This window comes from Pelodiscus sinensis, chromosome 2 (assembly GCF_049634645.1).
Source record: "Pelodiscus sinensis isolate JC-2024 chromosome 2, ASM4963464v1, whole genome shotgun sequence".
NCBI lineage: Eukaryota > Metazoa > Chordata > Testudines > Trionychidae > Pelodiscus > Pelodiscus sinensis.
The window spans coordinates 705,609-733,249 of NC_134712.1; the positions used below are offsets into that span (position 1 = coordinate 705,609).

The 27,641-nt window shown below is 47.2% G+C and overlaps 1 protein-coding gene across 4 annotated transcripts in view; it reads right to left on the bottom strand.

The window, feature by feature from the left end:
- The window catches only part of MAPK15 (mitogen-activated protein kinase 15), a 113,104-nt gene that overhangs the window by 18,567 nt on the left and 66,896 nt on the right, over positions 1 to 27,641 (bottom strand). The window contains exon 11 of one of the 4 annotated variants that reach the window (XR_012901151.1): positions 6,039 to 6,174. The exons of the other annotated variants lie outside the window; for them this stretch is intronic. The gene's annotated coding sequence lies outside the window, so the exon portion shown is untranslated. The remainder of the gene's footprint in view (positions 1 to 6,038; positions 6,175 to 27,641) is intronic. 4 annotated transcript variants of the gene reach the window in all.

Genomic DNA, 27,641 nt, shown 5'->3' on the forward strand with positions numbered 1-27,641 from the left:
CACTGGGTAACGGAGGCTGTTTTCAGGAGCTCAGGGGCAGTTCGCGAGATTCAGGGGTGGCATCACAAGCCACACTTTCAGGAGGGAAGAATTGCATGTGGCTCGCAAGCCACGTCTTGGCCACTCCTAGCCTATTAGCTAGGATGGGCAGGGATTGTGTCCCTAGCCTCTGTTTACCAGAAGCTGGGAATGGGCGACAGGGGATAAATAACAACGATTATTTGTTCTGTTCATTGTCTCTGGGGCACCTGTCAACGGCCAGTGTCGGAAGACAGGGTACTGAGTGAGACTGATCTTTGGTATCACCCAGTATGGACATTTTTATGTTATGATCTGTGCTGCAGAGGAAAACCAACACCCCTCACTTCATCAGGATCTCTGCCAACCTGCTTCAGGGAAAATTCCTTCCCAACCCCAAATATAGTGATCAGTTAGACCCTCAGCATGTAGGCAAGACCCAGCAGCAAGACACCTGGGGAAAATTCACTGAAGTAATTCGGAGCCTTTCCCATCTAGTGTCCCATCCCCAGCCATCAGAGAGATTTGCTGTAAGTAGTTGCAAATCAGCTACATGTCATTGTAGGTGGGCTCATCGTACCATGGCGTGATGTAGTGGGGGTGCTGTCTGCTTTGTAACTTGGGGTTCCCCTACACTGTGATGTGTGATTCCCACTGACTCACCCACATGTGTATTGGCCCAGACACCTAGTCCCAGCCTGAGCAGATAACAGGCCTCTTCCCTGAAGGAGAGACAAAGGAAGGGAGGCGGAGACGGCCACCTGGCTGGGGGGGCAGGGCTTTGGAGCTGGTCAGTCTTGTCTGGAAAAACATGGAGAGAAGAGACTAAGCCGAGTACTGGGAGTTGAAGGGAGCGGTAGACCCTTACCTGAAGGGATCTGAGGCTGCCTGGCCCTGACTCATGAAACCACATCTCATCTATGTTGTGCTGTATCCTGAAGAAGCAATAAATCTTCTCTATTCTACTGACTGGCGGAGTCTCATCTTGCTGCTAGGGGGGTGCAGGATCGGGGGGAGAGGGGAGGTCCCTGATGCACCGTCACACCATCCCCTCCATGTTTTGTCCCCACTGCTCTCCTTGAAAGGCTATTCCAAAACTTTACTTCTCTGATGTCTAGAAACTTTTATCTTTTATATCATTTTCTTCTTGTGTACCCATTGGTGATTAACTTAAATAACTCCTCTCCCTCTCTGGTATTTAACCTTCTGATGTATTTAGAGAGAGTGATTGAATCTCCACTCAGTCTTCTTTTGGTTAGGTTAACATGCCAACCTCTTTGAGTTTCCTCTCATAAGGTAAGTTTTCCATTCCTCTTATGATCCTAGTGTAGTAGGAAGAAGGACAGAAATACTTAGAAGTCCCTCTCTGCATCTGTTCCAGTTTGAATTTACCTTTTTTAAACATGGGAGACCAAAATTGCACATTGTATTCCAAATAAAGCCGCAACTATTTCTTGTATAAGTGTACCAACACTTCTGTCTCGACTGGAAATACCTTGCCTGTTGCATTCTAGCACTACACTCACCGTTTTTCCTGTCTGCAACATATTGGCCACATAGTCATCTTGTTAGCAACCAATATACCTAGGTATTTCGCCTCTTTTGTCACTTCCAACTGATAAGTCCCCAGCTTATAGTAAATTATTTTCTTGTTAGTCCCTAAGTGCCTGTCCTTTTTTACTGTCTCTGCATACTGTGCAGATATTTTCAGAGAAACATCCAAAAGGACTCCAAGATCTCTTTCCTTAGTGGTAACAGAGAATTTTGACCCCTTCATTTTGTATATAGAATTGGGATCATGTTTTCCAATGTATATTACTTTGCATTTATCAGTACTAAATTTCATCTACCACTGTATTGCCTAATCACACAGTATTGTGAGATCTCTTTGTAACTTGTCACAACAGTTTTGGACTTACCTATCTTGAGTAATCTTATATCATCTGCAAACTTTGCCATATCACTGTTTGTCTCTTTTCCCAATCATTTACAAAAATGTTAAACAGCATCTCTCCCAGTCCAGATACGGGTAAGTCACCTTTAACAACAAAAGGGGGAATGTACACCTGGTCACTCCCTGCCAACCAGTACTAAGCCTTAAGGACAAAAGGCTATTTTTATTTGACTGCCCAGACCAGGGGTGGCCAACCCGCAGCTCGCAAGCCGCAGGTGGCTCTTCCTCCTCCTGAAAGTGCAGCTCATGAAGCCGCCCCCGTGTCTTGTGAAGCTTCCCTTGCATCCTTGAAAATGGCCCGCAGCTCCCTGTGCTCACCAGAGCAGGGGACCCGTCCGGCGCAGCCATTCAAAATGACATCTTCAAGATGGCAGTGGCCGGCAGGAGCCTGATGTGGACAAAAAGCCTTTAAATGCGTTTCTTAAAGGGGCAGCCCTTTTTTGTTGTTGTTGTTCAACAACTTTGCCCCGGCTCTTTGCGCTATATCCACTGCTATTTTGGCTCTTTGTGCTGAATGGGTTGGCCACCCCTGACTCAGACACTGAGGCCTCACTTGATGACTTTCATGCAGCAGGTATGGATGGTGATAGGTCTGCTGTTGTTACCTGCACAGCATGTGCCATGTTTGTCTTCCTCCCGGAAGAAAGAACGGATTTCATCTGCACTAAGTGCAAGCTGGTCACCATTTTGGAAGAAAAAATAAGAAGACTGGAGGCCCAAGTGTCGACCCTATGCTTGATCAGAGAGGATGAAGACTTCCTCGATAGAAGGAGGCGTTTAATCCTGCAAGCACGGCAGGCAGAGGAACCAGAGAGGGCAGAACAGGACCAAGAAGAGAGCTGGCAGCATGTAACTTCTAGAAGGGGAAAAAGGCCAGCACAGGAATCCCTCAATGCTATAGAGGTAAGTAATCGCTTTCAGGCTCTCTCCACAGGCCTTGCGGTGGTGAATGCTTTGGAAGGGACCTCACAAGGAAGAAACCAGAAGGGAACACCATCTACTGGAAGGCATGGGATGCATAGTCCTAGGGATGGGGATTCCAAGACCACCCACCCCCAAAAGAAGAAGGCGGGTGGCGGTGGTCGGGGACTCCCTCCTAAGACAGACTGAGCCATCCATCTGCCGTTCGGACCTGAAATCTTGAGAGGTGTGCTGCTTACCAGGAGCTCGAATTCAGGATGTGACTGAAAGGATTACAAAACTGATCAAACCTTTGGATCACTACCCCTTCCTGCTTCTCCATGTGGGAACTTATGATACGGACAAGAATGACCTTGAGCGGGTTACTGCAGATTATGTAGCACTGGGAAGAAGGATCAAAGAATTCGGAGTGCAAGTGGTGTTCTCATCCATCCTTCTTGTTGAAGGGAAAGGACTGGGCAGGGATCGTCGACGTGAGGCAGTAAATGCGAGGTTGCGCAGGTGGTGTCGGAGAGAGGGCTTTGGTTTCTTCGACCATGAGACTCTGTTCCGGGCACAAGGATTGTTAGGAAGAGATGGGATCCACCTAACAAAGAGAGGAAGGAGCATCTTCGCGGGCAGGCTTGCAAACCTAGTGAGGAGGGCTTTAAACTAGGTTCGTTGGGGGACGGTGACCAAAACCCTGAGAGGAGTGGGAAAGTCGGATACTGGGAAGAAATGAAAAGAGGAACGAGCAACAAAGGAGGACCCCTGATTAGAATGCAGAGGGTAAGGCGACCAACTGGTTATCTGAGGTGTTTGTACACCAATGCGAGAAGCCTGGGTAACAAACAGGAAGAATTGGAGGCCCTGACCCAGTCCAAGAAATATGATTTAATTGGGATAACAGAGACTTGGTTGGATTACTCGCATGACTGGAATGCTGTCATGGATGGGTATAAACTGTTCAGGTTCTCATGGGGGACTTTAATCACCCTGACATCTGTTGGGAGACCAATACGGCAGTACACAGGCAATCCAGGAAGTTGTTGGAGATTACTGGGGATAACTTCTTGGTACAAGTGCTGAAGGATCCAACCAGGGGCTGTGCGCAGCTTGACCTTCTGCTCACAAACAAGGAGGAACTAATGGGGAAGTACAGGTGGGTGACAACCTCGGAAGCAGTGATCATGAGATGGTAGATTTCAGGATCCTGACCACAGGAAGAAAAGAGAGTAGTAAAATACACACTTTGGACTTCAGAAAAGCAGACTTTGACTCCCTCAGAGACCTGATGGGCAGGATTCCCTGGGATGCTTACATGAAGGGGAAAGGAGTCCAGGAGAGCTGGCAGTATTTTAAAGAAGCCTTATTGAAGGCACAGAAAGAAACCATCCCGATGCGTAGCAAGAGAAGCAAATATGGTAGGAGACCGGATTGGTTTACAGAGGAAAACCTTGGTGAACTTAAGCACAAAAAGGGAGTTTACAAAAAGTGGAAACATGGACAAATGACCAGGAAGGGATATAAATGTATAGCTCGAGAATGCCCGGGGGGTTATCAGGAAGGCAAAAGTGCAATTGGAATTGCGGCTGGCAAAGGATGTGAAGAATAACAAGAAAGGTTTCTACAGGCATGTTAGCAAGAAGAAGGTGATCAGAGAGGGTGTGGGACCCCTTCTGGATGAAGGAGGTGACCTAGTGGCAGATGATGTGGGGAAAGCTGAAATACTCAATGCTTTCTTTGCCTCTGTCTTCATAGACAAGGTCAGCTCCCAGACTAATGTGCTAAGTAACACAAGATGGGATGAAGATGGACAGCCTTTGGTGGGTAAAGAACAGGTTATGAACTATTTAGAAAAGCAAAACATACATAAATCCATGAGTCCAGACTTAATACATCCGAGGGTACTGAGGGAGTTGGCAAATATCATTGAGTAGCCTTTGGCCATTATCTTTGAAAAGTCATGGAGATAGCGAGAGATCCCGGATGACTGGAAAAAGGCAAATGTAGTACCCATCTTCAAAAAAGGGAAGGACGATCCAGGGAACTCTAGGCTGGTCAGTCTTTCCTGAGACCCTGGAAAAAACATGGAAAGGATCCTTAACAAATCCATTTTGAGGCACTTGGAAGAGGGGAAAGTAATCAGGAATAGTCAGCATGGTTTCACGAAGGGCAAGTCGTGCCTGACCAATCTGATTAGCTTCTATGATGAGGTAACTGGCTCTGTAGACATGGGGAAGTCAGTGGATGTGATATACCTCGACTTTAGCAAGGCTTTTGATATAGTCTCCCACAATATTCTTGCCAGCAAGTTAAGGGAATGTGGATTGGATAAATGGATGGTAAGATGGATAGAAAGCTGGCTAGAAAGTTTGACCCAGCTGGTAATGATCAACGGCTCAATGTCAGGATGGCGGTCGGTTTCTAGCGGAGTGCCACAAGGTTCCGTTCTAAGACCGGTTTTGTTCAATATCTTTATTAATGACCTGGATGAGGGGATGGATTACACCAGTGGCCACCCATACGCTGCGTGCCCAGGAGCCGGCACCGCCCATGCACCACGTACCAGGGGGCGGGGCTGGCCCCGATCACTCGGCGGGCGCACAGAAATGGCCCAGCGGGTGTCATGGTGCCTGCAGGCACCACATTGGGGACCACTGGATTACACCCTCAGGAAGTTTGCAGATGACAGTAAGCTAAGGGGAGAGGTAGATACACTCGGGGGCAGAGATTGGGTCCAGAGTGACTTAGACAAATTGGAGGACTGGGCCACAAGAAATATGATGAGGTTCAACAAGGACAAGTGCAGAGTTCTGCACTTGGGACAGAAGAATCCCAAGCATTGTTACAGGCTGGCTAAGTAGTAGTTCTGCAGAGAAGGACCTGGGGATTACAGTGGATGAGAAGCTGGATATGAGTCAACAGTGTGCCTTTGTAGCCAAGAAGGCTAATGGCATATTAGGTTGCATTAGGAGGAGCATTGCCAGCAGATCCAGAGATGTGATTATTCCCCTTTATTCAGCTCTGGTGAGGCCACATTTGGAGTACTGTGTCCAGTTCTGGGGCCACCACTACAAAAAGGATATGGATGCACTAGAGAGGGTCCAGAAGTCCCACCTTGACAAAACCCTGGCTGAGTTGATTTAGTTGGGATTAGTCCTACCTTGGGCTGGGGGCTGGACTTGATGACTTTCTGAGGTCTCTTCCAGCTCTATGATTGGGAACATGTAATGTCAGGATGGGATGCAGAGTTAAAATGTCTAGATACCAGTAACGACAACTTCTTAGATCAGTTAGTTCTGAAACCCAGAAAGGGAGAGGTAAGTCTTGATTTAATTCTTAGTAGCATACAGGATCTGGTCCAGAAGTGAATACAGCAGAACCACTTGATAATAGCAATCAGAATGTAATTAAATTTAACACATTGGAGGGGAAAAATGCCAAAGAAATACACCATGTAGCTTTTCACTTAATATGGGGAGCTATATGAAAATGAGGAGGCTAGTTAAATGGAAATGTCACAAGGGTAAAACATCTAAATTTGTGTGAAAACTTTTAAAATACACCATAATATAGGCTCAAGTTGTGCACACCCAAAATAAAAAAAATAACTGAGGAATAAACAGTGCCTCTGGCTAAACAGTGGAGTAAGAGAGGCAGTTAGAGGCAAAAATACACCTTTCAAAAATTGGAAATCAAATTTTACTGAGGAACAAAGGAAAGAAACATAAACTCTAGCAAATAAAGTGTAAAAGTATAATTAGGCAGGCCAAAAAAGCAACTAGAAAAAGACATACGTTATTTTAAAGTATTTCAGGAGTAGGAAACCCCCTCCTTCCCCGTCAGCGGGACCACTAGGAGAATCAAGATACTAAAGGAACACTTGTGGAGTAAGTAGCTAAATGAATTTTGTGTTGGTCTTTGCTGCAGATAGTGTGAGGGAAATTCCTCTACTTCAGTCACTCTTTTTAGATGACAGATCTGTAGAACGGTTGTAGAATGAAGTGTTTGTAGAGGAGGTTTTGGAACAAATAAACAGTAATAAATCACTGGGACCAGATGTTATTTTCCCAAGAGTTCTGAAGGAACTCATATATGAAACTGCAGAACTACTAACTGTGATATGTGTCTGAGGGGTAGCCGTGTTAGTCTGAATCTGCAAAAGCGGCGAGGAGTCCTGTGGCACCTTATAGACTAACCGAAGTGTTGGCGCATAAGCTTTCGTGGGCAAAGACCCACTTCATCAGATGCATGTAGTGGAAATTTCCAGAGGCAGATATAAATATACAAGCCAGAATCAGGCTAGAGATGATGAGGTGGATTGTTGTTGGTTGGAAGTCTTGCTGGGTTGTTGATGACGCCACTGAGGTCATTGTATTTGTTTCAGCTGATCATAAGGTCGAAAGCGTGGTGCAGCATACGATAATGGCCTCTGTCTGTTGTAAAAACCGAACCTCTTTCGCCTGAAGGGTGGAGTGTACATTCCGAGCATTCTCAGGGTTGTGCGAGAGTCTTTGTTGGAATCAAGACCTCATCTGTGTTCTGCGCAAATAAGGACTGGCAATCAAAAGGCTGGAGGTCCTTTGGTACGGAAGCCAAGTGAAGCCACGAAGCATAGCGCATGACCACCGAAGTTGCTGTGGTCCGGGAGGCTGTGTCGGTGATATCAAGTGCAATTTGGAGTGCTACATGTGCTGCTGTGTAACCCTTCTGTACTACAGCCTTCAGGACTTGTTTCTTAGGTTCAGGTAAGTATTCCATGAGGGGGGCCAGTTTGAATAATTGTAAAAGTCATGATTTGCGAGTTGTGCCGAGTAATTAGCCATCCTGAGTGTTGCTGTGGCCAAAGAATAGACTTTTCTACCCAGCAAATCCAGGCGTTTTGCTTCCTTGTCAGGAGCAGTATTCCTGCCATGTGTCGTCTTTGATTTTTGTTGTGTGGCATCCATAACAATGGAGTTGGGTTGGGGATGCGTAAATAGGGACTCTGCATCCTTGGCTGCAATGAAGTATTTCTTGTCGGTACACTTATTTGTAGGTGGCACGGAAGCTGGGCTTTGCCATATATCATTGGCTATTTTGAGAATGGCTTCATCAAAGGGGAGAGCCAATATTGATTTCTGTGACTGCTGTAGATTTCTCAGGAGAGCGTGTTGCTTTTGTGGTACGTCGGCCTAGATCCTGAGAGTGAGCTACTCTTTTAAAAAGCTCCTGAAACTGTTTATAATCATCTACAGGAGAAGAGTCGCCTTGGAAGACTGCGTCGTCTGGAGAAGAGGACAATTGATCAGTCGGGGAATCCATATGCTGCTCCTCAGAGGTGGGAGACTGATTATTATCCCCTACGTGTTGGGTGGAAGTCAAGGGCGTATCACCTGTGGGCATTGGAGGAGCCTGTGCAGGAGGTAGGGTGTCCTGGGTTGAGATATGTGGAGACTGTGACCGAACACGCTCTGGTGATACGTATGGTGAACGAAATATGCTGCTGGAGTGTGGGCGTTCACAGTGGTAATAGGTGTAGAGACTACAATGATGATGAGCATGCAGGGAATGCCCAGGAGAATAGGAACTTGCACTCCTGTAACAGGAGTAGGGGATCTGGGGAGCTGGGGACCCTGGAGATCTTGATCGCATTGTGTAGCGTGATGGTGAGCGAGAGCGACATAACTGGTGATAACGTGAAGGTGTTGGAGATTGATGTGGGGATCTCCAATAGTGCCTTGAAGGTGATCGAATACATCCATGGTCTGTGCGAGCGACGGTGCAGTAAAGTGGAAGGCTCCAGGAAAACAGCCCTGTCAGGGCTGGGCGTTGATGTGTGCAAGTGCCGAGCCTTCCTCTGAGCTTTGGTTGGTAGCGTGGAAGTCCTTGCTGGAGGAGGCACTGTAGGTAGTGGACTAGTAGGTGTGGAGATGAGAGAATATGGTTCCAAGAGCTCTTGAGTGCTGGATGGTGACGCCGGCGTTGGTGATGTCGATGCCGGCAACAAGGCTGGGGGCATAGAATCATAGAATAATAGGACTGGAAGGGACCTCAAGAGGTCATCGAGTCCAGCCCCCCGCCCTCAAGGCAGGACCAAGCTCCGTCTACACCATCCCTGACAGATGTCTATCTAACCTGTTCTTAAATATCTCCAGAGAGGGAGATTCCACCACCTCCCTTGGCAATTTATTCCAATATTTGACCACCCTGACAGTTAGGAATTTTTTCCTAATGTCCAATCTAAACCTGCTCTGCTGCACTTTAAGCCCATTACTCCTTGTCCTGTCCTCAGAAACCAAGAGGAACAAATTTTCTCCTTCCTCCTTGTGACACCCTTTTAGATATTTGAAAACCGCTATCATGTCCCCCCTTAATCTTCTTTTCTCCAAACTAAACAAGCCCAGTTCATGAAGCCTGGCTTCATAGGTCATGTTCTCTAAACCTTTAATCATTCTTGTCGCTCTTCTCTGTACCCTTTCCAATTTCTCCACATCTTTCTTGAAATGTGGCGCCCAGAACTGGACACAGTACTCCAGCTGAGGCCTAACTAGTGCAGAGTAGAGCGGCAGAATGACTTCACGAGTTTTGCTTACAACACACCTGTTGATACAACCTAGAATCATATTTGCTTTTTTTGCAACAGCATCACACTGTTGACTCATATTCAACTTATGGTCCACTATGACCCCTAGATCCCTTTCCGCCATGCTCCTTCCTAGACAGTCGCTTCCCATCTTGTATGTATGGAACTGATTGTTCCTTCCTAAGTGGAGCACTTTGCATTTCTCTTTATTAAACCTCATCCTGTTTACCTCTGACCATTTCTCTAACTTGCTAAGGTCATTTTGAATTATGTCCCTATCCTCCAAAGAAGTTGCAACCCCACCCAGTTTGGTAGCATCTGCAAACTTAATAAGCGTACTCTCTATCCCAATATCTACATCATTGATGAAGATATTGAACAGTACGGGTCCCAAAACAGACCCTTGAGGAACTCCACTCGTTATCCCTTTCCAGCAGGATTTAGAACCGTTAACAACAACTCTCTGACTATGGTTATCCAGCCAATTATGCACCCACCTTATCGTGGCCCTATCTAAGTTATATTTGCCTAGTTTATCAATAAGAATATCATGCGAGACCGTATCAAATGCCTTACTAAAGTCTAGGTATATGACATCCACCGCTTCTCCCTTATCCACAAGGCTCGTTATCCTGTCAAAGAAAGCTATCAGATTAGTTTGGCATGACTTGTTCTTCACAAACCCATGCTGGCTATTCCCTATCACTTTATTACCTTCCAAGTGTTTGCATATGATTTCCTTAATTACCTGCTCCATTATCTTCCCTGGGACAGACGTTAAACTGACCAGTCTGTAGTTTCCTGGGTTGTTCTTATTCCCCTTTTTATAGATGGGCACAATATTTGCCCTTTTCCAGTCTTCTGGAATCTCCCCTGTCTGCCATGATTTTTCAAAAATCATAGCTAAAGGCTCAGATACCTCCTCTATCAGCTCCTTGAGTATCCTGGGATGCATTTCATCAGGACCTGGTGACTTGCTGACATCTAACTTTCCTAAGTGATTTTTAACTTGTTCTTTGTGTATCCTATCTTCTAAACTTACCCTCTCTCTGCTTGTATTTACTACGTTAGGCTCACCTCCAGACTTCTCGGTGAAGACCGAAACAAAGATGTCATTGAGCATCTCTGCCATTTCCAAGTTTCCTGTTACTGTTTCTCCCTCCTCACTAAGCAGTGGGGCATGGATAGTAAGATGCCAGGCTTCGGTGCCGCAGAAGCCAATCTTGGTGCCGCTTCAGCCCTCGGCGCCGCTTCGGCCCTTGGCACCAGTAACAGTGCCGCTTTGCCCTTCGGGGTCGGTGACGGTGCCGCTTTGGCTCTCAGTGACGCCAGAGCCCGTGCCACTGCATACGGTGCGGATTCCGGGCACAGTGCCGTGCATGACTTTGACACTGGCGCAGAGGAAATCACGGGGGTAGGTGCCGAAGTGCTTCGGGCTTTAGATGGTTTTGCCGCAGCGTTCCTTGGCAGCAGAGCCGATGAGCCCGGTGCGTCTCCCGCACTTACACTCCTCGATGGAGCGGAGCTCTTTCCGTCGTGGGACTTACACACACCCGGAGTGTCTGTTGTATGTCCTGTAGATGGAGGATGATGTGCTTTATTGAACAGCAGCATCTTCAGCCGCATTTCCCTGTCCTGTCTGGCGCGGGCGGTTAACTTTGAGCAATAAGTGCACTTTTGGGGGATATAGCCTTCCCCCAAGCACCTTATACAGCAGGAATAGCCGTCTGACACTGGCATGGTGTCCCCGCATGAGGCACACTTCTTGAACCCGGGGGAGCCAGGCATGATGACTGAGAAAGGCTAAAAAGGAGGGTTGGTCAGCTGACCAACAACTATGTACAATGAGGGTATGTCTACACTACCCCGCTAGTTCGAACTAGCGGGGGTAATGTAGTCATCCGCAGTTGCAAATGAAGCCCGGGATTTGAATTTCCCGGGCTTCATTTGCATGAAGCCAGCCGGCGCCATTTTTAAATGCCGGCTAGTTCGAACCCCGTGCCGCGCGGCTACACACGTTCAAATCCCGGGCTTCATTTGCAACTGCGGATGACTACATTACCCCCGCTAGTTCGAACTAGCGGGGTAGTGTAGACATACCCTGAGAGAACTTGCTTGTTTTTTTTAAAATAAGCTAACTAGAACTGTAATTCTAACTATAACTAAGGGGTAGGGGCTGAACTGGGACGAAAAAGATAATCTAATTGCTACTCTACATTTCTCCTCAAGGCGGAGGTAGGCGCTCGTCCCAACTCCATCTGCGACTGTGGATGGTTAGGAGGAACTGTCGGTATGAACTGCACAATGCAGAAAAGGTGTGAACAGCGCAAGACGGCTTCTGTGCATGCACAGTCCACCAGAGGCTACTGCTATAGAAAACTCTCCAAACTGCAGCACTGGGACAAGCCTGACACCTTTGGTGGAACACCCATGGGGACACTACTCAAAGAAGAACTGCTACTTAGCCATTCAGTCCCCAGCCTGTAACAATACTTGGGATTCTTGTGTCCCAAGCGCAGGACTCTATACTTGTCCTTATTGAAACTCATCAGATTTCTTTGGGCCCAATACTCCAATTCGTCTAGGTCACTCTGGACCCTCTCCCTGCCCTCCAGCGTATCTACCTCTCCCCCAGCTTAAGAGTCATCCACAAACTTGCTGAGGGTGCAATCCATCCCCTCAACCAGGTCATTAATAAAGATGTTGAACAAAACCTGCCCTAGAAACGATCCTTGGGGCACTCTACTTGAAACCGACAGCCAACCAGACATCGAGCTGTTAATCATAGAATTATAGAATACTAGGACTGGAAGGGACCTTGAGAGGTCATCGAGTCCAGTCCCCTGCCCTCATGGCAGGACCAAATACTGTCTAGACCATCTCTGATAGGCATTTATCTAACCTACTGTGTTGATCACTACACAGTTAACCTGACAATCCAGCCAGCTTTCTATCCACCTTACAGTACACATATCCAATCCATACTTCCTTAACTTTCTGGCAAGAATGTTGTGGGACACTGTATCGAAAGTCCAGGTATATCACATCCACTGACTCCTCCATGACCACAGACCCAGTTTCCTCATCACAGAAGCTAATCAGATTGGTCAGGCATGATTTGAGATTGATGAATCCATGTGGACTATTCCTGATCACTTTCCTCTCTTCCAAGTGCTTCAAAATGGATTCCTTAAGGATCCCCTCCATGATTTTTCTGGGGACTAAGGAAAGGCTTACTGGTCTATAGTTCCCTGGACCGTCTGGGACCTCTCTCAATCTCCAGGAGTTTTCAAAGATAATGACTAACGGCTCTGCAATGACATCTACCAACTCCCCCAGTACCTTTGGATGCATTAAATCCAGACCCATGGATTTGTGTATGTTTAGCTTTTCTAAACAGTTCCTAACCAGTTCTTTGTCCACCGAGGGCAGCTCACCTCCTTCCCATACTGAGTTACCTACTGCCGTAGTCTGGAAGCTTACTTTGTCTGTGAAGACAGAGGCAAAAAAAAGCATTGAGTACTTCAGCTTTTCCCACATCATCTATCACTAGGTTACCTCCCTCATCCAATAAGGGTCCCACACGCTCCCTGATCACACTTATTGCTAACATACCCATAGAAACCTTTCTTGTTTTCCTTCACATCCCTTTCTAGCTACAGTTCCAATTGTGCTTTCACCTTCCTGATTAATCCCCTGCATTCTCGAGCAATATATTTATACTCCTCCCTAGTCATCTGACCAAGTTTCCACTTCTTATAGGCTTCCTTTTTGTGTGTAAGCTCACCAAGCATTTCCCTGGTGAGCCAATCTGGTCACCTACCATATCTGCTTTTCTTACTGCAAATCAGGATGCTTTGTTCCAGTGTAATCATACATTCCATATTCAGTGCAAAAAAATGGACAGTTTCCATTCTGTTGCTGCACTTCAGCCTGTATTATTTTTACTCTTGCAAAAGTTTAATTTGTTTGAACATGTGTGTGTGCAGGGAGGGAGGTAAGGGTTATGTTCCCATCTATAAAAAGGGAAATAAGAACAACCCAGGAAACCATACAACAGTCTTCTTAACTTCTGTGCCAGGAAAAATAATGGAGCAAATAATTAAGGAATACCTGTGGAACATGTGGAAGATAATGTGACAGGTAACTGCCAACATGGATTTGTAAAGAACAAATCATGTAAAACCATTCTGATAGCTTTCTTTGATAGGATAACAAGTCTTGTGGATAATGAAGAAGTGGTGGATATGGTATAGCAAAGCTTCAGTAAAGCATTTGATACAGTGTTGCATGACCTTCTTATCAATAAACTAGGGAAATACAACCTAGAATAGGGCTACTATAAGGTGGGTGCATAACTGGCTGGATAACTTCTCTCCGGGTATATCTACACTACAGCACTAATTCGAACTAAGCTAATTCGAATTAGTGCATCTAGACTTAAAAACTAGTTCGAATTAGCGTTTTGCTAATTCGAACTAGCATGTCCACACTGATTGGAACCTGAACTGAGGTTAAGGATGACCGGAAGCGGTGCTGGCAGGGCATCAGATTAGGACTTAGAGTGTGGAGCTGCTGCCTCAGGCTAGCCGAGGGCTGTGCTTAAAGGGACCTGACCCCCGGACAGACAGTTCTCAGGGGTTCCCCGCTTGCAAAGCAGTCCTGGCTTGGAGTGCCCTGAGTGCCCACACTCGGCACATCACAGCACTCGGCCATCAGACCGGCTGCACTTGCCGCAGGCTGCCATCTGGGGAGAGGGGGCAATTGGGGGGCTGCAGGAGAGCTTCCACCCCCAGAAGCCCACAGAGCCAGCCCAGTCCTCCCCATCGGGGGCTCATACCCCATTCCTCCCTCACCTCCTTCCACTTACCCCTCCCTAGCCCCCCTTCTTGATGTTCAAAATAAAGGACACGTGTGTTCAAAAATAGAAACTCTTTTTATTGAACAAAACTCGGGGAGACTGGGAAAAGAAGGTGGGAGAGGGGAAGAGAGAGGGTGGGAGAGGGGAGGGCAACTAAAATGATCAGGGGTTTGTAACAGGTTCCATATGAAGAGACTGGGACTTCTCAGCTTAGAAAAGAGGAGACTGAGGGGGGATATGATAGAGGTCTATAAAAGCACGAGTGGTGTGGAGAGGGTGCATAAAGAAAACTCTTCATTAGTTCCCATAATAGAAGGACTAGAGGACACCAAATGAAATGAATGGGTAGCAGGCTTCAAACTAACAACAGAAAGTTCTTCTTCACAAAGCAAATAGTCAACCTGTGGAACTCCTTGCTGCAGGAGGCTGTGAAGGCTAGAACTAGAACAGAGTTTAAAGGGACGTGAAATCAAGTCATGGAGGTTGGGTCCATGGAGTGCTATTAGCCAGGGGGTAGGAGTGGTGTCCCTGCCTAAGGTTTGTGGAAGGCTGGAGAGGGATGGCACGAGACAAATGGCTTGGTCATTGTCTTCGGTCCATCCCCTCCAGAGTATCTAGTGTTGGCCGCTGTCGGCAGACAGGCTACTGGGCTAGATGGACCTTTGGTCTGACCCAGTACGGCCATTGTAAGCTCAGGGCTCAGGGTCGGGGGTCTCAGTGGACCACCTTGATTTTCATGCCAACCTGCTCCAGGGTGGCTAGGCTGGCAGCTCTCCTGCCCTAGACGGCCACTTTCCTGTGCCTAGTGCGGAGGTCATGGATGAGGTCCACGATGTCTGCACTAGACCAGGCGGGCGCCCGCCTCTTGCGGACCTGGGCATGCTCCTAGGAGCCGCCACCCTGGTCCCAGGAAGAGGCGGAGGGCTGGGTGGCAGCGGGTGGCTGGCTCGAGCCATGCCAGGTGCAGGGTCTGCTGGCTGGGTGCTGGTAGGCTTGCACCTGGCACGGGCACCGTAGCCAGCCTGTGCCCCTTTAAGGGCTCCGGGGCCGGGAGGGGGGCAGAAGAGTTTCCCTGGTGGTGCCCAGAGTGGCCACCAGGGAAAGCAGGGGAGGGCTAGCCTCCCACTAGTTCGAATTAAGTGGCTACACAGCCCTTAATTCGAACTAGTTAATTCGAACTAGGCGTTAGTCCTCGTAGAATGAGGTTTACCTAGTTCGAATTAAGCGCACCGCTAGTTCGAATTAAGTTCGAACTAGCGGTTTGCATGTGTAGCGCCTATCAAAGTTAATTCGAACTAACATTTGTTAGTTCGAATTAACTTTGTAGTGTAGACATACCCTCTGAAAATAGTTATCAATGGTTCACAATGATACTGAAAGGGCATAACAAATGGGGTTCCACAGGGGTCAGTTTTGGGACCGGTTCTGTTCAATATCTTCACCAACGATTTAAAGTACACTTATTAAGTTTGCGGATGATACAAAACTAGAAGTGGTTGTAAGTTCTTTGGAGGATAGGATCATAATTCAATATTATCTGGACAAACTGGAGAAATGGCCTGAATTAAATAGGATGAAGTTCAATAAGGACAAATGCAAAATACTCCACTTAGGGAGGAACAATCAATTTCACACATGCAGAATGGGAAATGATCATCTAGGAAGGAATACTGCAGAAAGAGATCTATGGATCCTAGTGGATCACAAGCTAAATATGAGTCAACAGTGTGACACTTGCAAAAAAACACCCACAAATATGATTCTGGGGTGTATTAACAGAACAAGACATGAGCATTAATACTTCCGCTCTGTTCTGTGCTCATTAGGCCTCAGTTGGGGTATGTCTATACTACCACCCTAGTTCGAACTAGGGTGGTTAATGTAGGCAACCGAAGTTGCAAATGAAGCCCGGGTAGTTCGGACTCCGTGCCCGTGGCTACACGCGGCACGGAGTAGGTAGTAGGCTCTCTAATCCAAACTACCGTTACTCCTTGTGTAGCCGCGGGCACGGAGTGCGAACTACCGGGGCTTTAAAAATGGCGGCGCCCGGCAAGATGCAAATGAAGCCCGGGATATTTAAATCCCGGGCTTCATTTGCAACTTCGGTTGCCTACATTAACCACCCTAGTTCGAGCATACTCTTGGAGTATTGTGTCCAGGTCTGGGCACCACATTTTAAGAAAGATGTGGAGAAGCTGGAGAAGGTCCACAGAAGAGCAACAAAAATGATTAAAGGTCTAGGAAAACATGACCTGTGAGGGAAGACTGAAAGAACTAGCTTTGTTTAATTTAGAAAAGACTGAGAGGGAACATGATCGCAGTTTTCAAATACTTAAAATGGTGTTACAAGGAGGAAGGAGAAAAATTGTTCTTCTTGACCTCTGATGATATGACAAGATGCAGTGGTCTTAAATTGCAGCAAGGGAGATTTAGGCTGGACATTAGAAAAACTTCCTAACTGTCAGGGTGGTTAAATACTGGAATAAATTACTGGGGATTTGTGGAATCTCCATCTCTGGAGATATTTAACAGCAGGTTAGATGGGCATCTGTCAGGGATGATCTTGATGGTGCTTGGTCGTGCTGTGAGGGCAGGAGACTGGACTTGATGACCTTTCAAGGTCCCTTCCAGTTCTAGTATTCTATAGTTCTATGGGTACGTCTAGACTACATGCTTCTTTCGAAAGAGACTGTCTAGACCAGTGTTTCCCAATGTTATTTGGCCATGGACCCCTTTTAAACTCGGAAGAATTTTGAGGAACCCCTAGGGAAAATTTGTCGAGCAAAAAATTTGTAGACCACAAATAAGTAAAGTATAATGATAATGAACAAATGCTAAATAAGGTTATGAGATCAACATTTAGTTTAATTGCACATATTTAAAAACAAAAATAATATTTAAGGTGTACAAAAAATAAAACTCAAAAACTAATATGAATTATATTGGCAGTTTTCAATGTAAACAGTGGTTTTTCTTTTGTTGACAAATTCTTTTTATATTTTGTTTAATACTAAAAAGTTAATGCTTATCTGGTGCTGCATTAAGTCTATTTCTGTATTTTGTTTTTGTTGCTGCATAATTCAAGAACCCGATTTCACACAAGTATGTACCGGTGAATGTTAACAACTGATGAATTGCACATCTTGATAAAGCTGAATATTCTTGACATAAGCCACCCCAAAACATAATCAGAGAAACTTCTTTAAATTTGCGTATTAATTGGCCATCTGAAGTGATTTCGATTAAGTTTTCATAATCTTGCATAGAAAAACTGACTGGCTTTCCAGTTATACTTAATGGATTTCTAATCCAGTTATTGTTGTCATTTATGGTTGGAAAATACTTCATGATGTTTGTGTATAAATCACAAAGATGATCTGCAATGTGCTGGCCAGGAAGAAGAGTACAGGAGAAAGCTTGGGGCAGAGTTGTCTGGCCAGGAGGGAGGGTACAGAAAAGTCTTGGGGCAGGCTGTCTGGCTAGGAGGGAGGGTACAAGAGGGGACTTGGGGCAGGGTGTCAGATCAAGCTGGGAATGCGGGTTCTTGGCGGGGAAGAGGGGAATGAGGGGGATATGGGTACAGGATCTGAGCATGAGGGGTGACGCTTACCTGGCTTGGCACCCTGCTGCAGCAGGAAAAGCCTCCAGGCAGCATGCTCTTGTTCTCCCTCCCCTCCACCCCCATGTAGCGGGGAACCCAGCGCAGCTGCAGCACCAGGTCATGTTTCCCAATGGTAGGGCGGAGGGGGTGGGGGGAACAGAAACTCCCACCTTCCCCGCCATATCAAACTCTTCCACTTCCCCAGCAGGCTGGGAAGGGGCACAGGGGAGAGAGAGCAGCAGCACATGGGGGGCAGCAGAGCCCAAGTGTGCCCCACAGAGGGGGCAGCAGAGCCCAAGAATGCCCCAGGGTGGAGGGCAGCAGAGCCTGAGCATGCCCCGGGAGGGGGGGCAGCAGAGCTGTAAAAGCTACTGCCTGCACACGAGAAGGAGACTGCAAGGCACCAGAACAGGGCAGTCCTGCAGGGTGAGGAGGGGCCGCGCCATGAATGGTGGTGGGGCAGCTGCAGTGGGTGGTGGAGCAGCCAAAGCTCCGTGCCCCCAGAAGCCCATCCTCACTGGCAAAGCCCCAATGGGAGCTGCCTACGGGTTCTGCAGGGGGCGGGGGAGCAGAATTTTTTCATGGAACCCCAGGGTTCCGCAGAACACCATTTAGGAAACACTGGTCTAGACAGCCACAACTTTTTGAAAAAGCGATCCGCTTTTTCGAAAGAGAGCACTGAGGCAATCTGGATGCTAAGGCAATCTGGATTTTGGGGATAAAACTCCGCTGCCACCACCCAAGTAATGATAAAGAAACCAGGGAGAAACTACTTGGGAAATCTCATCCCTAAAGTACAATCTAGGACACAAAAATTAACCAATACCAGGTTCATAAAAAAAAATAACTTTTATTATCATCACAATATTTCTGTTGCAAGCATAATGACTAGATGGAAAAGTCACAATTAATACTCATGGGGAAACTCTACCATGGGCCTAGAACTTAGTTACAAAGGAAAGCAAAAACATTTTTAAAAAGTGCACAGACATCAGATCCCATTTCCCAAACCATAAAACAATAAAACCTAATGGATTTATCTAAACTTTACCCTACTTACAGAAGAGTGAAGAGTATATTCTTGGAGGGAGACATTCTGTCTGACTCCATCAGTAGCTGGAGAGAAAACTGCCCAGGGCAAAAGAGGGAAAAACCAAAAATTCCTTTGTCCCAGTTTGAAATTCCTACCTACATTCCTGTTGGCTGAATCTACCTGACTTAGGTAAGGTTAACCCCTTAGGGTACGTCTACACTATAGCGCTAATTCGAACTAACTTAGTTCGAATTAGTTAATTCGAACTAAGCTAATTCGAACTAACGCGTCTAGAACTAAAAACTAGTTCAAAGTAGCGTTTTGCTAATTCGAACTAGCATGTCCACATTAAGTGGACCCTGAACTGGGCTTAAGGATGGCCGGAAGCAGTGCCAGCAGGGCATCAGAGGAGGACTTAGAGCGTGGAGATGCTGTCTCAGGCTAGCCGAGGGCTGCGCTTAAAGGGTCCCGACTCCCACCCCGGACAGACAGTTCTCAGGGGTGACCCGCTTGCAAAGCAGTCCTGGCTTGGAGTGCCCGGAGTACCCATACTGGGCACATCATACCACTCAGCCATCAGCCCGGTTGCACTTGCCGCAGGCTGCCATCTGGGGAGAGAGGGCAATTGGGGGGCCTGCAGGAGAGCTTCCACACCCAGAAGCCCACAGAGCCAGCCCCGTCCTCCCCATCGGGGGCTCGTGCCCCATTCCTCCCTCACCTCCTTCCACTTACCCTTCCCTAGCCCCTTTTCTTGATGTACAAAATAAAGGACAATTGTGTTCAAAAATGGAATCTGTTTTTATTGAACAAAACTGGGGAAGACTGGGAAAAGGAGATGGGAGAGGGGAAGAGAGAGGGTGGGAGAGGGGAGGGCAACTACAATGATCAGGGGTTGGGAACAGGTCCCATATGAAGAGAGGCTAAAGAGACTGGGACTTTTCAGCTTAGAAAAGAGGAGGCGGAGGGGGAACAGGATAGAGGTCTCTAAAAGCAGGAGTTGGGTGGAGAGGGTGCATACAGAAAAGTTCTTCATTAGTTCCCATTTTGATAAGATAACGAGCCTTGTGGATAAGGGAGAAGCGGTGGATGTTATATACCTAGACTTTAGTAAGGCATTTGATACGGTCTCGCATGATATTCTTATTGATAAACTAGGCAAATATAACTTAGATAGGGCCACGATAAGGTGGGTGCATAATTGGCTGGATAACCGTAGTCAGAGAGTTGTTGTTAACGGTTCTAAATCCTGCTGGAAAGGGATAACGAGTGGAGTTCCTCAAGGGTCTGTTTTGGGACCCGTACTATTCAATATCTTCATCAATGATGTAGATATTGGGATAGAGAGTACTCTTATTAAGTTTGCAGATGATACCAAACTGGGTGGGGTTGCAACTTCTTTGGAGGATAGGGACATAATTCAAAATGACCTTAGCAAGTTAGAGAAATGGTCAGAGGTAAACAGGATGAGGTTTAATAAAGAGAAATGCAAAGTGCTCCACTTAGGAAGGAACAATCAGTTCCATACATACAAGATGGGAAGCGACTGTCTAGGAAGGAGCATGGCGGAAAGGGATCTAGGGGTCATAGTGGACCACAAGTTGAATATGAGTCAACAGTGTGATGCTGTTGCAAAAAAAGCAAATATGATTCTAGGTTGTATCAACAGGTGTGTTGTAAGCAAAACTCATGAAGTCATTCTGCCGCTCTATTCTGCACTAGTTAGGCCTCAGCTGGAGTACTGTGTCCAGTTCTGGGCACCACATTTCAAGAAAGATGTGGAGAAATTGGAAAGGGTACAGAGAAGAGCGACAAGAATGATTAAAGGTCTAGAGAACATGACCTATGAAGCCAGGCTTCATGAACTGGGCTTGTTTAGTTTGGAAAAAAGAAGATTAAGGGGGGTCATGATAGCGGTTTTCAAATATCTAAAAGGGTGTCACAAGGAGGAAGGCGAAAATTTGTTCCTCTTGGTTTCTGAGGACAGGACAAGGAGTAATGGGCTTAAAGTGCAGCAGGGGAGGTTTAGATTGGACATTAGGAAAAAATTCCTAACTGTCAGGGTGGTCAAATATTGGAATAAATTGCCAAGGGAGGTGGTGGAATCTCCCTCTCTGGAGATATTTAAGAACAGGTTAGATAGACATCTGTCAGGGATGGTGTAGACGGAGCTTGATCCTGCCTTGAGGGCGGGGGGCTGGACACGATGACCTCTCGAGGTCCCTTCCAGTCCTATTATTCTATGATTCTATGAAGAAGGACTAGAGGACACCAAAGGAAAGGAATGGGTAGCAGGCTTCAAACTAGTAACAGAAAGTTGTTCTTCACAAAGCAAATAGTCAACCTGTGGAACTCCTTGCTGCAGGAGGCTGTGAAGGCTAGAACTAGAACAAAGTTTAAAGGGACGTGAAATCAAGTCATGGAGGTTGGGTCCATGGAGTGCTATTAGCCAGGGGGTAGGAGTGGTGTCCCTGCCCAAGGTTTGTGGAAGGCTGGAGAGGGATGGCACGAGACAAATGGCTTGGTCACTGTCTTTGGTCCATCCCCTCCAGGGTTCCTAGGGTTGGCCGCTGTCGGCAGACAGGCTACTGGGCTAGGTGGACCTTTGGTCTGACCCAGTACGGCCATTGTAAGCTCAGGGCTCAGGTTCGGGGGTCTCAGTGGACCACCTTGATTTTCATGCACACCTGCTCCTGGGTGGCCAGGCTGGCAGCTCTCCTGCCCTAGTTGGCCACTTTCCTGTGCCTAGTGTGGAGATCGTGGACAAGGTCCACGATGTCCGCACTAGCCCAGGCGGGTGCCTGCCTCTTGCGGTCCCAGGCAAGCTCCCGGGAGCCGCCAGCCTGGTCCCGGGAAGAGGGGGAGGGCTGGGGGGCATCGGGTGGGTGGCTTGATCCGTGCCAGGTGCAGGGTCTGCTGGCTGGGTGCTGGCAGGCTTGCACCTGGCACGGGCACCGTAGCCAGCCCGTGCCCCTTTAAGGGCTCCAGGGCCGGGAGGGGGGCAATAGAGTTTCCCTGGTGTTGGCCAGAGTGGCCACCAGGGAAACCTGGGGAGGGCTAGCCTCCCACTAGTTCGAATTAAGGGTCTACACAGCCCTTAATTCGAACTAGTAAGTTCGAACTAGGCTTAATCCTCGTGGAATAAGGATTACCTAGTTCGAACTAAGCGCTCCGTTAGTTCGAATTAAGTTCGAACTAACGGAGCGCTAGTGTAGCGCCTATGAAAGTTAGTTCTAACTAACGTCCGTTAGTTCGAACTAACTTTGTAGTGTAGACACACCCTAACTGTGAGAACTATTTACAAACGAATGTGAGAACGGGAACCATTAACTAAGTAGGCTGGGAGATATGGAGACGCTCCAACGACCATCGCTGCGGTAAGAAGGAACTGAGGTGGGGCAGCGCTGGCAGGGGTACTTATGCCCGCCATGGCGGCGCCACTCCAAAGGGCGCCCTGCCGGCGCTACGGGTACCGCTAGGGAAAACGCTCCGGAAGACGCGGTACACGCGGTGCGCACACCTACTTCGAATGAACATGAGCAACCACTCGAAGAAGAAACCTTTTTCTAGTTTCCAGTTTAAAATGTTTAATGGTCAGTACATACCCCTTTAGTTTTGGTCTAACATTGTTGAACTTAAATAGCTCTTTTCTTTTCTTTGAGTTTATTAGTAGGTTAAATACAATGGTCATGCACAGGTGGAAGCAAGCAGGGGCAGGTTCTACCCTCCCTCTCCCCCGCCCCCGCAAAAAATCTCCTCTCTGGGCTGGAGGGGAAGCAGCAGCCAGCGCTGGACCGAGTCATACTTATGCCCCGACAGTGGATGCGTGGCACATGCACAGCCCCACCCCGGGCGCGCAGCGCATGCGCGGCTCCGCCCCCGGTGACTGATTGACATGGGAAGGGGTGCCGCGCCCCTGGGCGCACAGTGCATGTGCGGCCCCGCCCCAGGATGCCAACCTATGGGGGGCGCCTGATTGAAGCAGTGAGGGGCGCTGCGCACCTGGGCGCGCGGTATATGCGCAGCCCTGCCCCCGGGTGTGTGGCGCCCCTTACCACTTCAATCAGGCACCCCTCATAGGTTGGTGCCCCGGACAGCTGCCCAGCTAGCCCTCCCCTTAATCCAGCCGTGGCAGCAGCACGCCTTGCTGCTCGAATCCCACGTGTTGCCTCTGCTGCTTCTACTAAGTCTTTATTCTACACGTTGCAGTTACAACAGAGACAACAAACAAAGCTACATATGCCTGCAAAAAAATTGATTTAAATCATTGTGGGAGCTCCGGGCTTTGCCAATTTTTCAGTCACATCTGAGTTTTCATCTGTGTCACTGAACACTGGAGTAGCTTCTATGATTAGTGATTCTATGTTATGAAACACTGTTTAGTCTTTTCATAGTTTAGAGGTTTTGAAAATCATAATTACTTCTGTTACTGAAAAGTGATTTTACTTGGTCTGAGTTTAATCTTTAAATTGGATATTTATCTCTGCACAGGAGATTTTCGTATTCCTTTTTTCCCCTTACGTGTGTTTGTATATAATAATCATATCAGGCTCAACAGTAAGCTACCTCTTCGTCCAGTTTTAGACGCACCTTTAAAGACATTTTTATGGTCATAAACTTTTAAGTTTGTTATTTATTAATCTTTGTATCTAATCTGGCAATCTCCCTGGCTACGTCTAGACTGGCATGATTTTCCGCAAATGCTTTTAACGGAAAAGTTTTTCCATTAAAAGCATTTGTGGAAAAGAGCGTCTAGATTGGCACGGACGCTTTTCCTCAAAAGCACTTTTTGCAGAAAGGTGTCAGTGCCAATCTAGACGCAGTTTTGCGCAAGAAAGCCCCGATCACCATTTTCGCAATGGGGGTTTTTTGCGCAAAACAATACTGTGTTGTCTACACTGGCCCCCTTGCGCAGAAGTATTTGCGCAAGAGGGCTTTTGCCCGAATGGGAGCAGCATAGCATTTCCGCAAGAACACTGACAATCTTACATGAGATCGTCAGTGTTCTTGTGGAAATTCAAGCGGCCAGTATAGACAGCTGGCAAGTTTTTCCGCAAAAGCAGCTGCTTTTGCAGAAAAATTTGCCAGTCTCGATGCAGCCCCTGTTTTCATATTCATAATAATTCACCAGTTACTAGAGGAATTTAACAACAGGAACATGTTAACAGACAAAATTTCAAGACTTTGAAATTAAGGCCTGTAGTAAATAACACCCCAAGCCGTTATTATATAATATTTATTGCAAAGTATATACACAAAATTATGTAGAACCAATAGCCTGTAGTGAATTAATTTATTGTGTGTTATTATGTTTTAAAAGAACCCCTTTATAGAAATGAAGCAAAGATTTGAAAGTGGTGCAAGGAAGAGACAGCGAAAGCAGCAGAGTGAAACAGCAGTTAAGAGTTTAAAGCCAATAACATCATTGCCCGGGACAGGGTGGGGGCTGGGCCCCTGTGAAGCAGGGCCTGCTGTCCAGGCCACACATGGTCTTGCTCCCGGGACATCACCGTTCTCTGCCCCGAGAACTGTTGCTCTCAACTCGCTGATGAGGGCAAGGCCTCCAGGACAGTGTCTCCAGGGATGACTGATCACCTCACTGACTTTATTCTCCCCAGCTGGGCCAGCCATGACTGTGGGGTGATCACCAGCACCTGAGTCAGCCGACCGACCCTGGGGGAGCTGAAGGTGTCAGAGGGTCCAGGTGGACCTGCGGGAGCATGTGTCCGTCCTCCAGGACATGCAGCAGACACTGGCCCAGAGGTCCAGTATGACACATAATGGTGGGCCCAAATGTGGACCAGCTGGTGTAGCAGGGCCGAAACATGCACGCCACCATCCAGGAGACAATAGCCTACCCAGCTTCTGTCCCTGCTCCGGTTCCTGCTCCTTCAGAGAAACTCTCCCTCAAGATCTCCTGGATGCACACCTGCACCTGATGAACCTGGCAGACGGAAGCTGTGCACGGCTGCTCAAAGGCCTGTCCCTGCCGGCCGGCCTCTGCCTCCCATTCTGGTAAGAAGGCCTCCTCCATGCTCTCCACCATGTTGTGGAGAACACAACAGGCTGAGACCATGTGGAAGATTTTGTGCTCCCCCACTTTGAGGTGTGTCAGAAGGCACCTGAACCGTGTCTTTAAGTGGCCAAAGGCGCATTCCACCTGGATGCGGACCCTAACCAGGCAGGTATTGAAATGGTCTCTGCTCAGCACAAGGGGATAGGCCGAGTCCCGCACGATGCACAGTGGCATCTCCACATCCCCGAACCTGAAGTCATGCTGGGGGAAGAACATGCCAGCCTCTAGCTTCTGGTAGAGGCTGGAGTTTCTGAAGATGCGGGCGTCGTGTGTCCACCCCGACCACCCGACAAAAATGTCCAAAAACTGTCCGCGGGGTGGTCAACCATGGCCTGCAGGCCCATAAAAAATAGCCGTTTTGGTAAATGTACTGAGCTACTCAGTGTTCTGGGGCCTGGATAGAGATGTGGGTTCCATCTATGACTTCCCTGCAGTTGGGGAAGCCAGGGTGGCAAATCCGGCTACGATGGGGTTCAGGTCTCCCAGGCAAATGACCCCGCACAGCTGGATGGTGTTTATGGCCCTCACCATCGTCTCTCCATGTGGAGTTTGGTTGCAAGGGCCTTGCTCCTGCACACAGGCAAAGGGTCTCAATGATGAGCTCTGGGTCGAGCTCATGGAGGGCCATGAAGGGAAACTGCAGCATGGCAGTGTAGGGCCATCATATGCACAGAGGCAGCTCCAGAACCATAGCAAGGAGTGCAGTGGTATCCCAAGGCAGGGCAACCAGGGCACACACTGCAAATGCTTTGCAGTCCCTCAGAGAGGTAGGCAAGCAAGCAGAAGCAGCTGAGAAACAGTTGTCCAGGGGGCCCCTTTAAGCAAGTGTCGCAGATAACCTTAGGCAACAGCACCTGGAAGCAACTGCTGACCTAATGCCCTGCCTGAACTGGTTCCAGGTGACCTTACATGCAAGATAGCATTCAATCAGTGTGGATGCTATCTTTCGAAATAGCACATCGCTATTTTGTCGCGCTTTTTGTGTGTGGATGCGCTATTTCGAAATAAGCTTTTCCGGAAGATCTCTTCCAGAAAAGCTCATTTCAAAAGAAGCTTGCAGTCTAGACGCAGCCCATATTCAAAGGCTGAACAGTTTCAACAAAAGTACAAGGACAAAATCTGAAGAGATCTCTGTGAAAGATCATCTTCCTGAAATGTATACATTCCACCAACTTTAAATTGGACTGCAAGCCAAAATAACTTCTTCAAAAAATATTGGATCTTGGCCTGTTGACTGTATTTCCTAATATCACAATTGCTTTATGTATGTTTGTCAGTCTCTCTGCGTCAGTGGCTTCAGGTGAATGCACATTCTACGTGTTAAAACAAGTAAAGAACTATCATCATTCTACAATGGGACAAGAACATTTGAATGGGCTTGCAACGCTTAACATTAACAGTCATGTTGTATGTAAAATTAGATTTTTCTTCAATTACAAATGAGTTTGCACACAACTAAGCCAGAAAAGCATTCCTAAAATTAAGAGTTTTGCTTGCAGCAGAAACACAATTAAAGTTACATTTTTAATAAACATGCTATTGGTATAATGACTTAATCGTTAATAAATAAATGTCTCATGTTCATTTTCATATATTCTTTTGGATTTAGTAAGACCCTGTGGATGAAAAGTTAGATATATCAGGGGCCAAGCTGGAGCCTCTAAACTCAAAGTGGCCCGGGCCTCTGTCATTCTCTGGGTACGTCTAAACTACATGCCTCCGTCGACGGAAGCATGTAGATTAGCCAGATCGGCAGAGGGAAATGAAGCCGCGATTAAAATAATCGCGGCTTCATTTAAATTTAAATGGCTGCCCCGCTCTGCTGATCAGCTGTTTGTCGGCAGATCGGGGCAGTCTGGACGCGACGCGCCGACAAAGAAGCCTTTCTTGATCGGCACAGGTAAACCTGGTTTCACGAGGCATACCTGTGCCGATCAAGAAAGGCTTCTTTGTCGGCGCGTCGCATCCAGACTGCCCCGATCTGCCGACAAACAGCTGATCAGCAGAGCGGGGCAGCCATTTAAATTTAAATGAAGCCGCGATTATTTTAATCGCGGCTTCATTTCCCTCTGCCGATCTGGCTAATCTACATGCCTCCGTCGACGGAGGCATGTAGTCTAGACACACCCTCTGAGAGGGCCTGCCCTTACCTTCCTATCTTGGTTCTGCTCCTACTTCATTCACCACTATTTCAAATACCTCTTTCGTTTGCTTATTCTCCCTCCCACTAGTTATGAGAGTTTCTTGGGACAGTCTCCTCTTCACTTTGGATAATTTAATCCTGTTACATTATTTCAGGTATCATCTCTGCGATGATTACTCATAAATCTCTCTCCACTCCTGACTAGTGTTCTTCTATCCTACCCAGGTCCACAGTCTGTTTTGGTCATCTCTTTGTGGCTGTCTCAGTGTGAACTTAAACTTATCATGGCCAAAATCAGCTTCCTTATTTTCCCTTTAAAGCTGTCCTAATTTTCCCCATTCTCCATTACCATATCACTTAAGACTGTAAATATTTTTTTTTAAGATGCTTCTCTTGGCCTGATTCTGAACATCCAAACTGTCTCTAAGTCAATTTTTTTCTTTTATATGCGCAAGTAAAGGTCTCATTCAGGCTCTCAATCTTGATACAA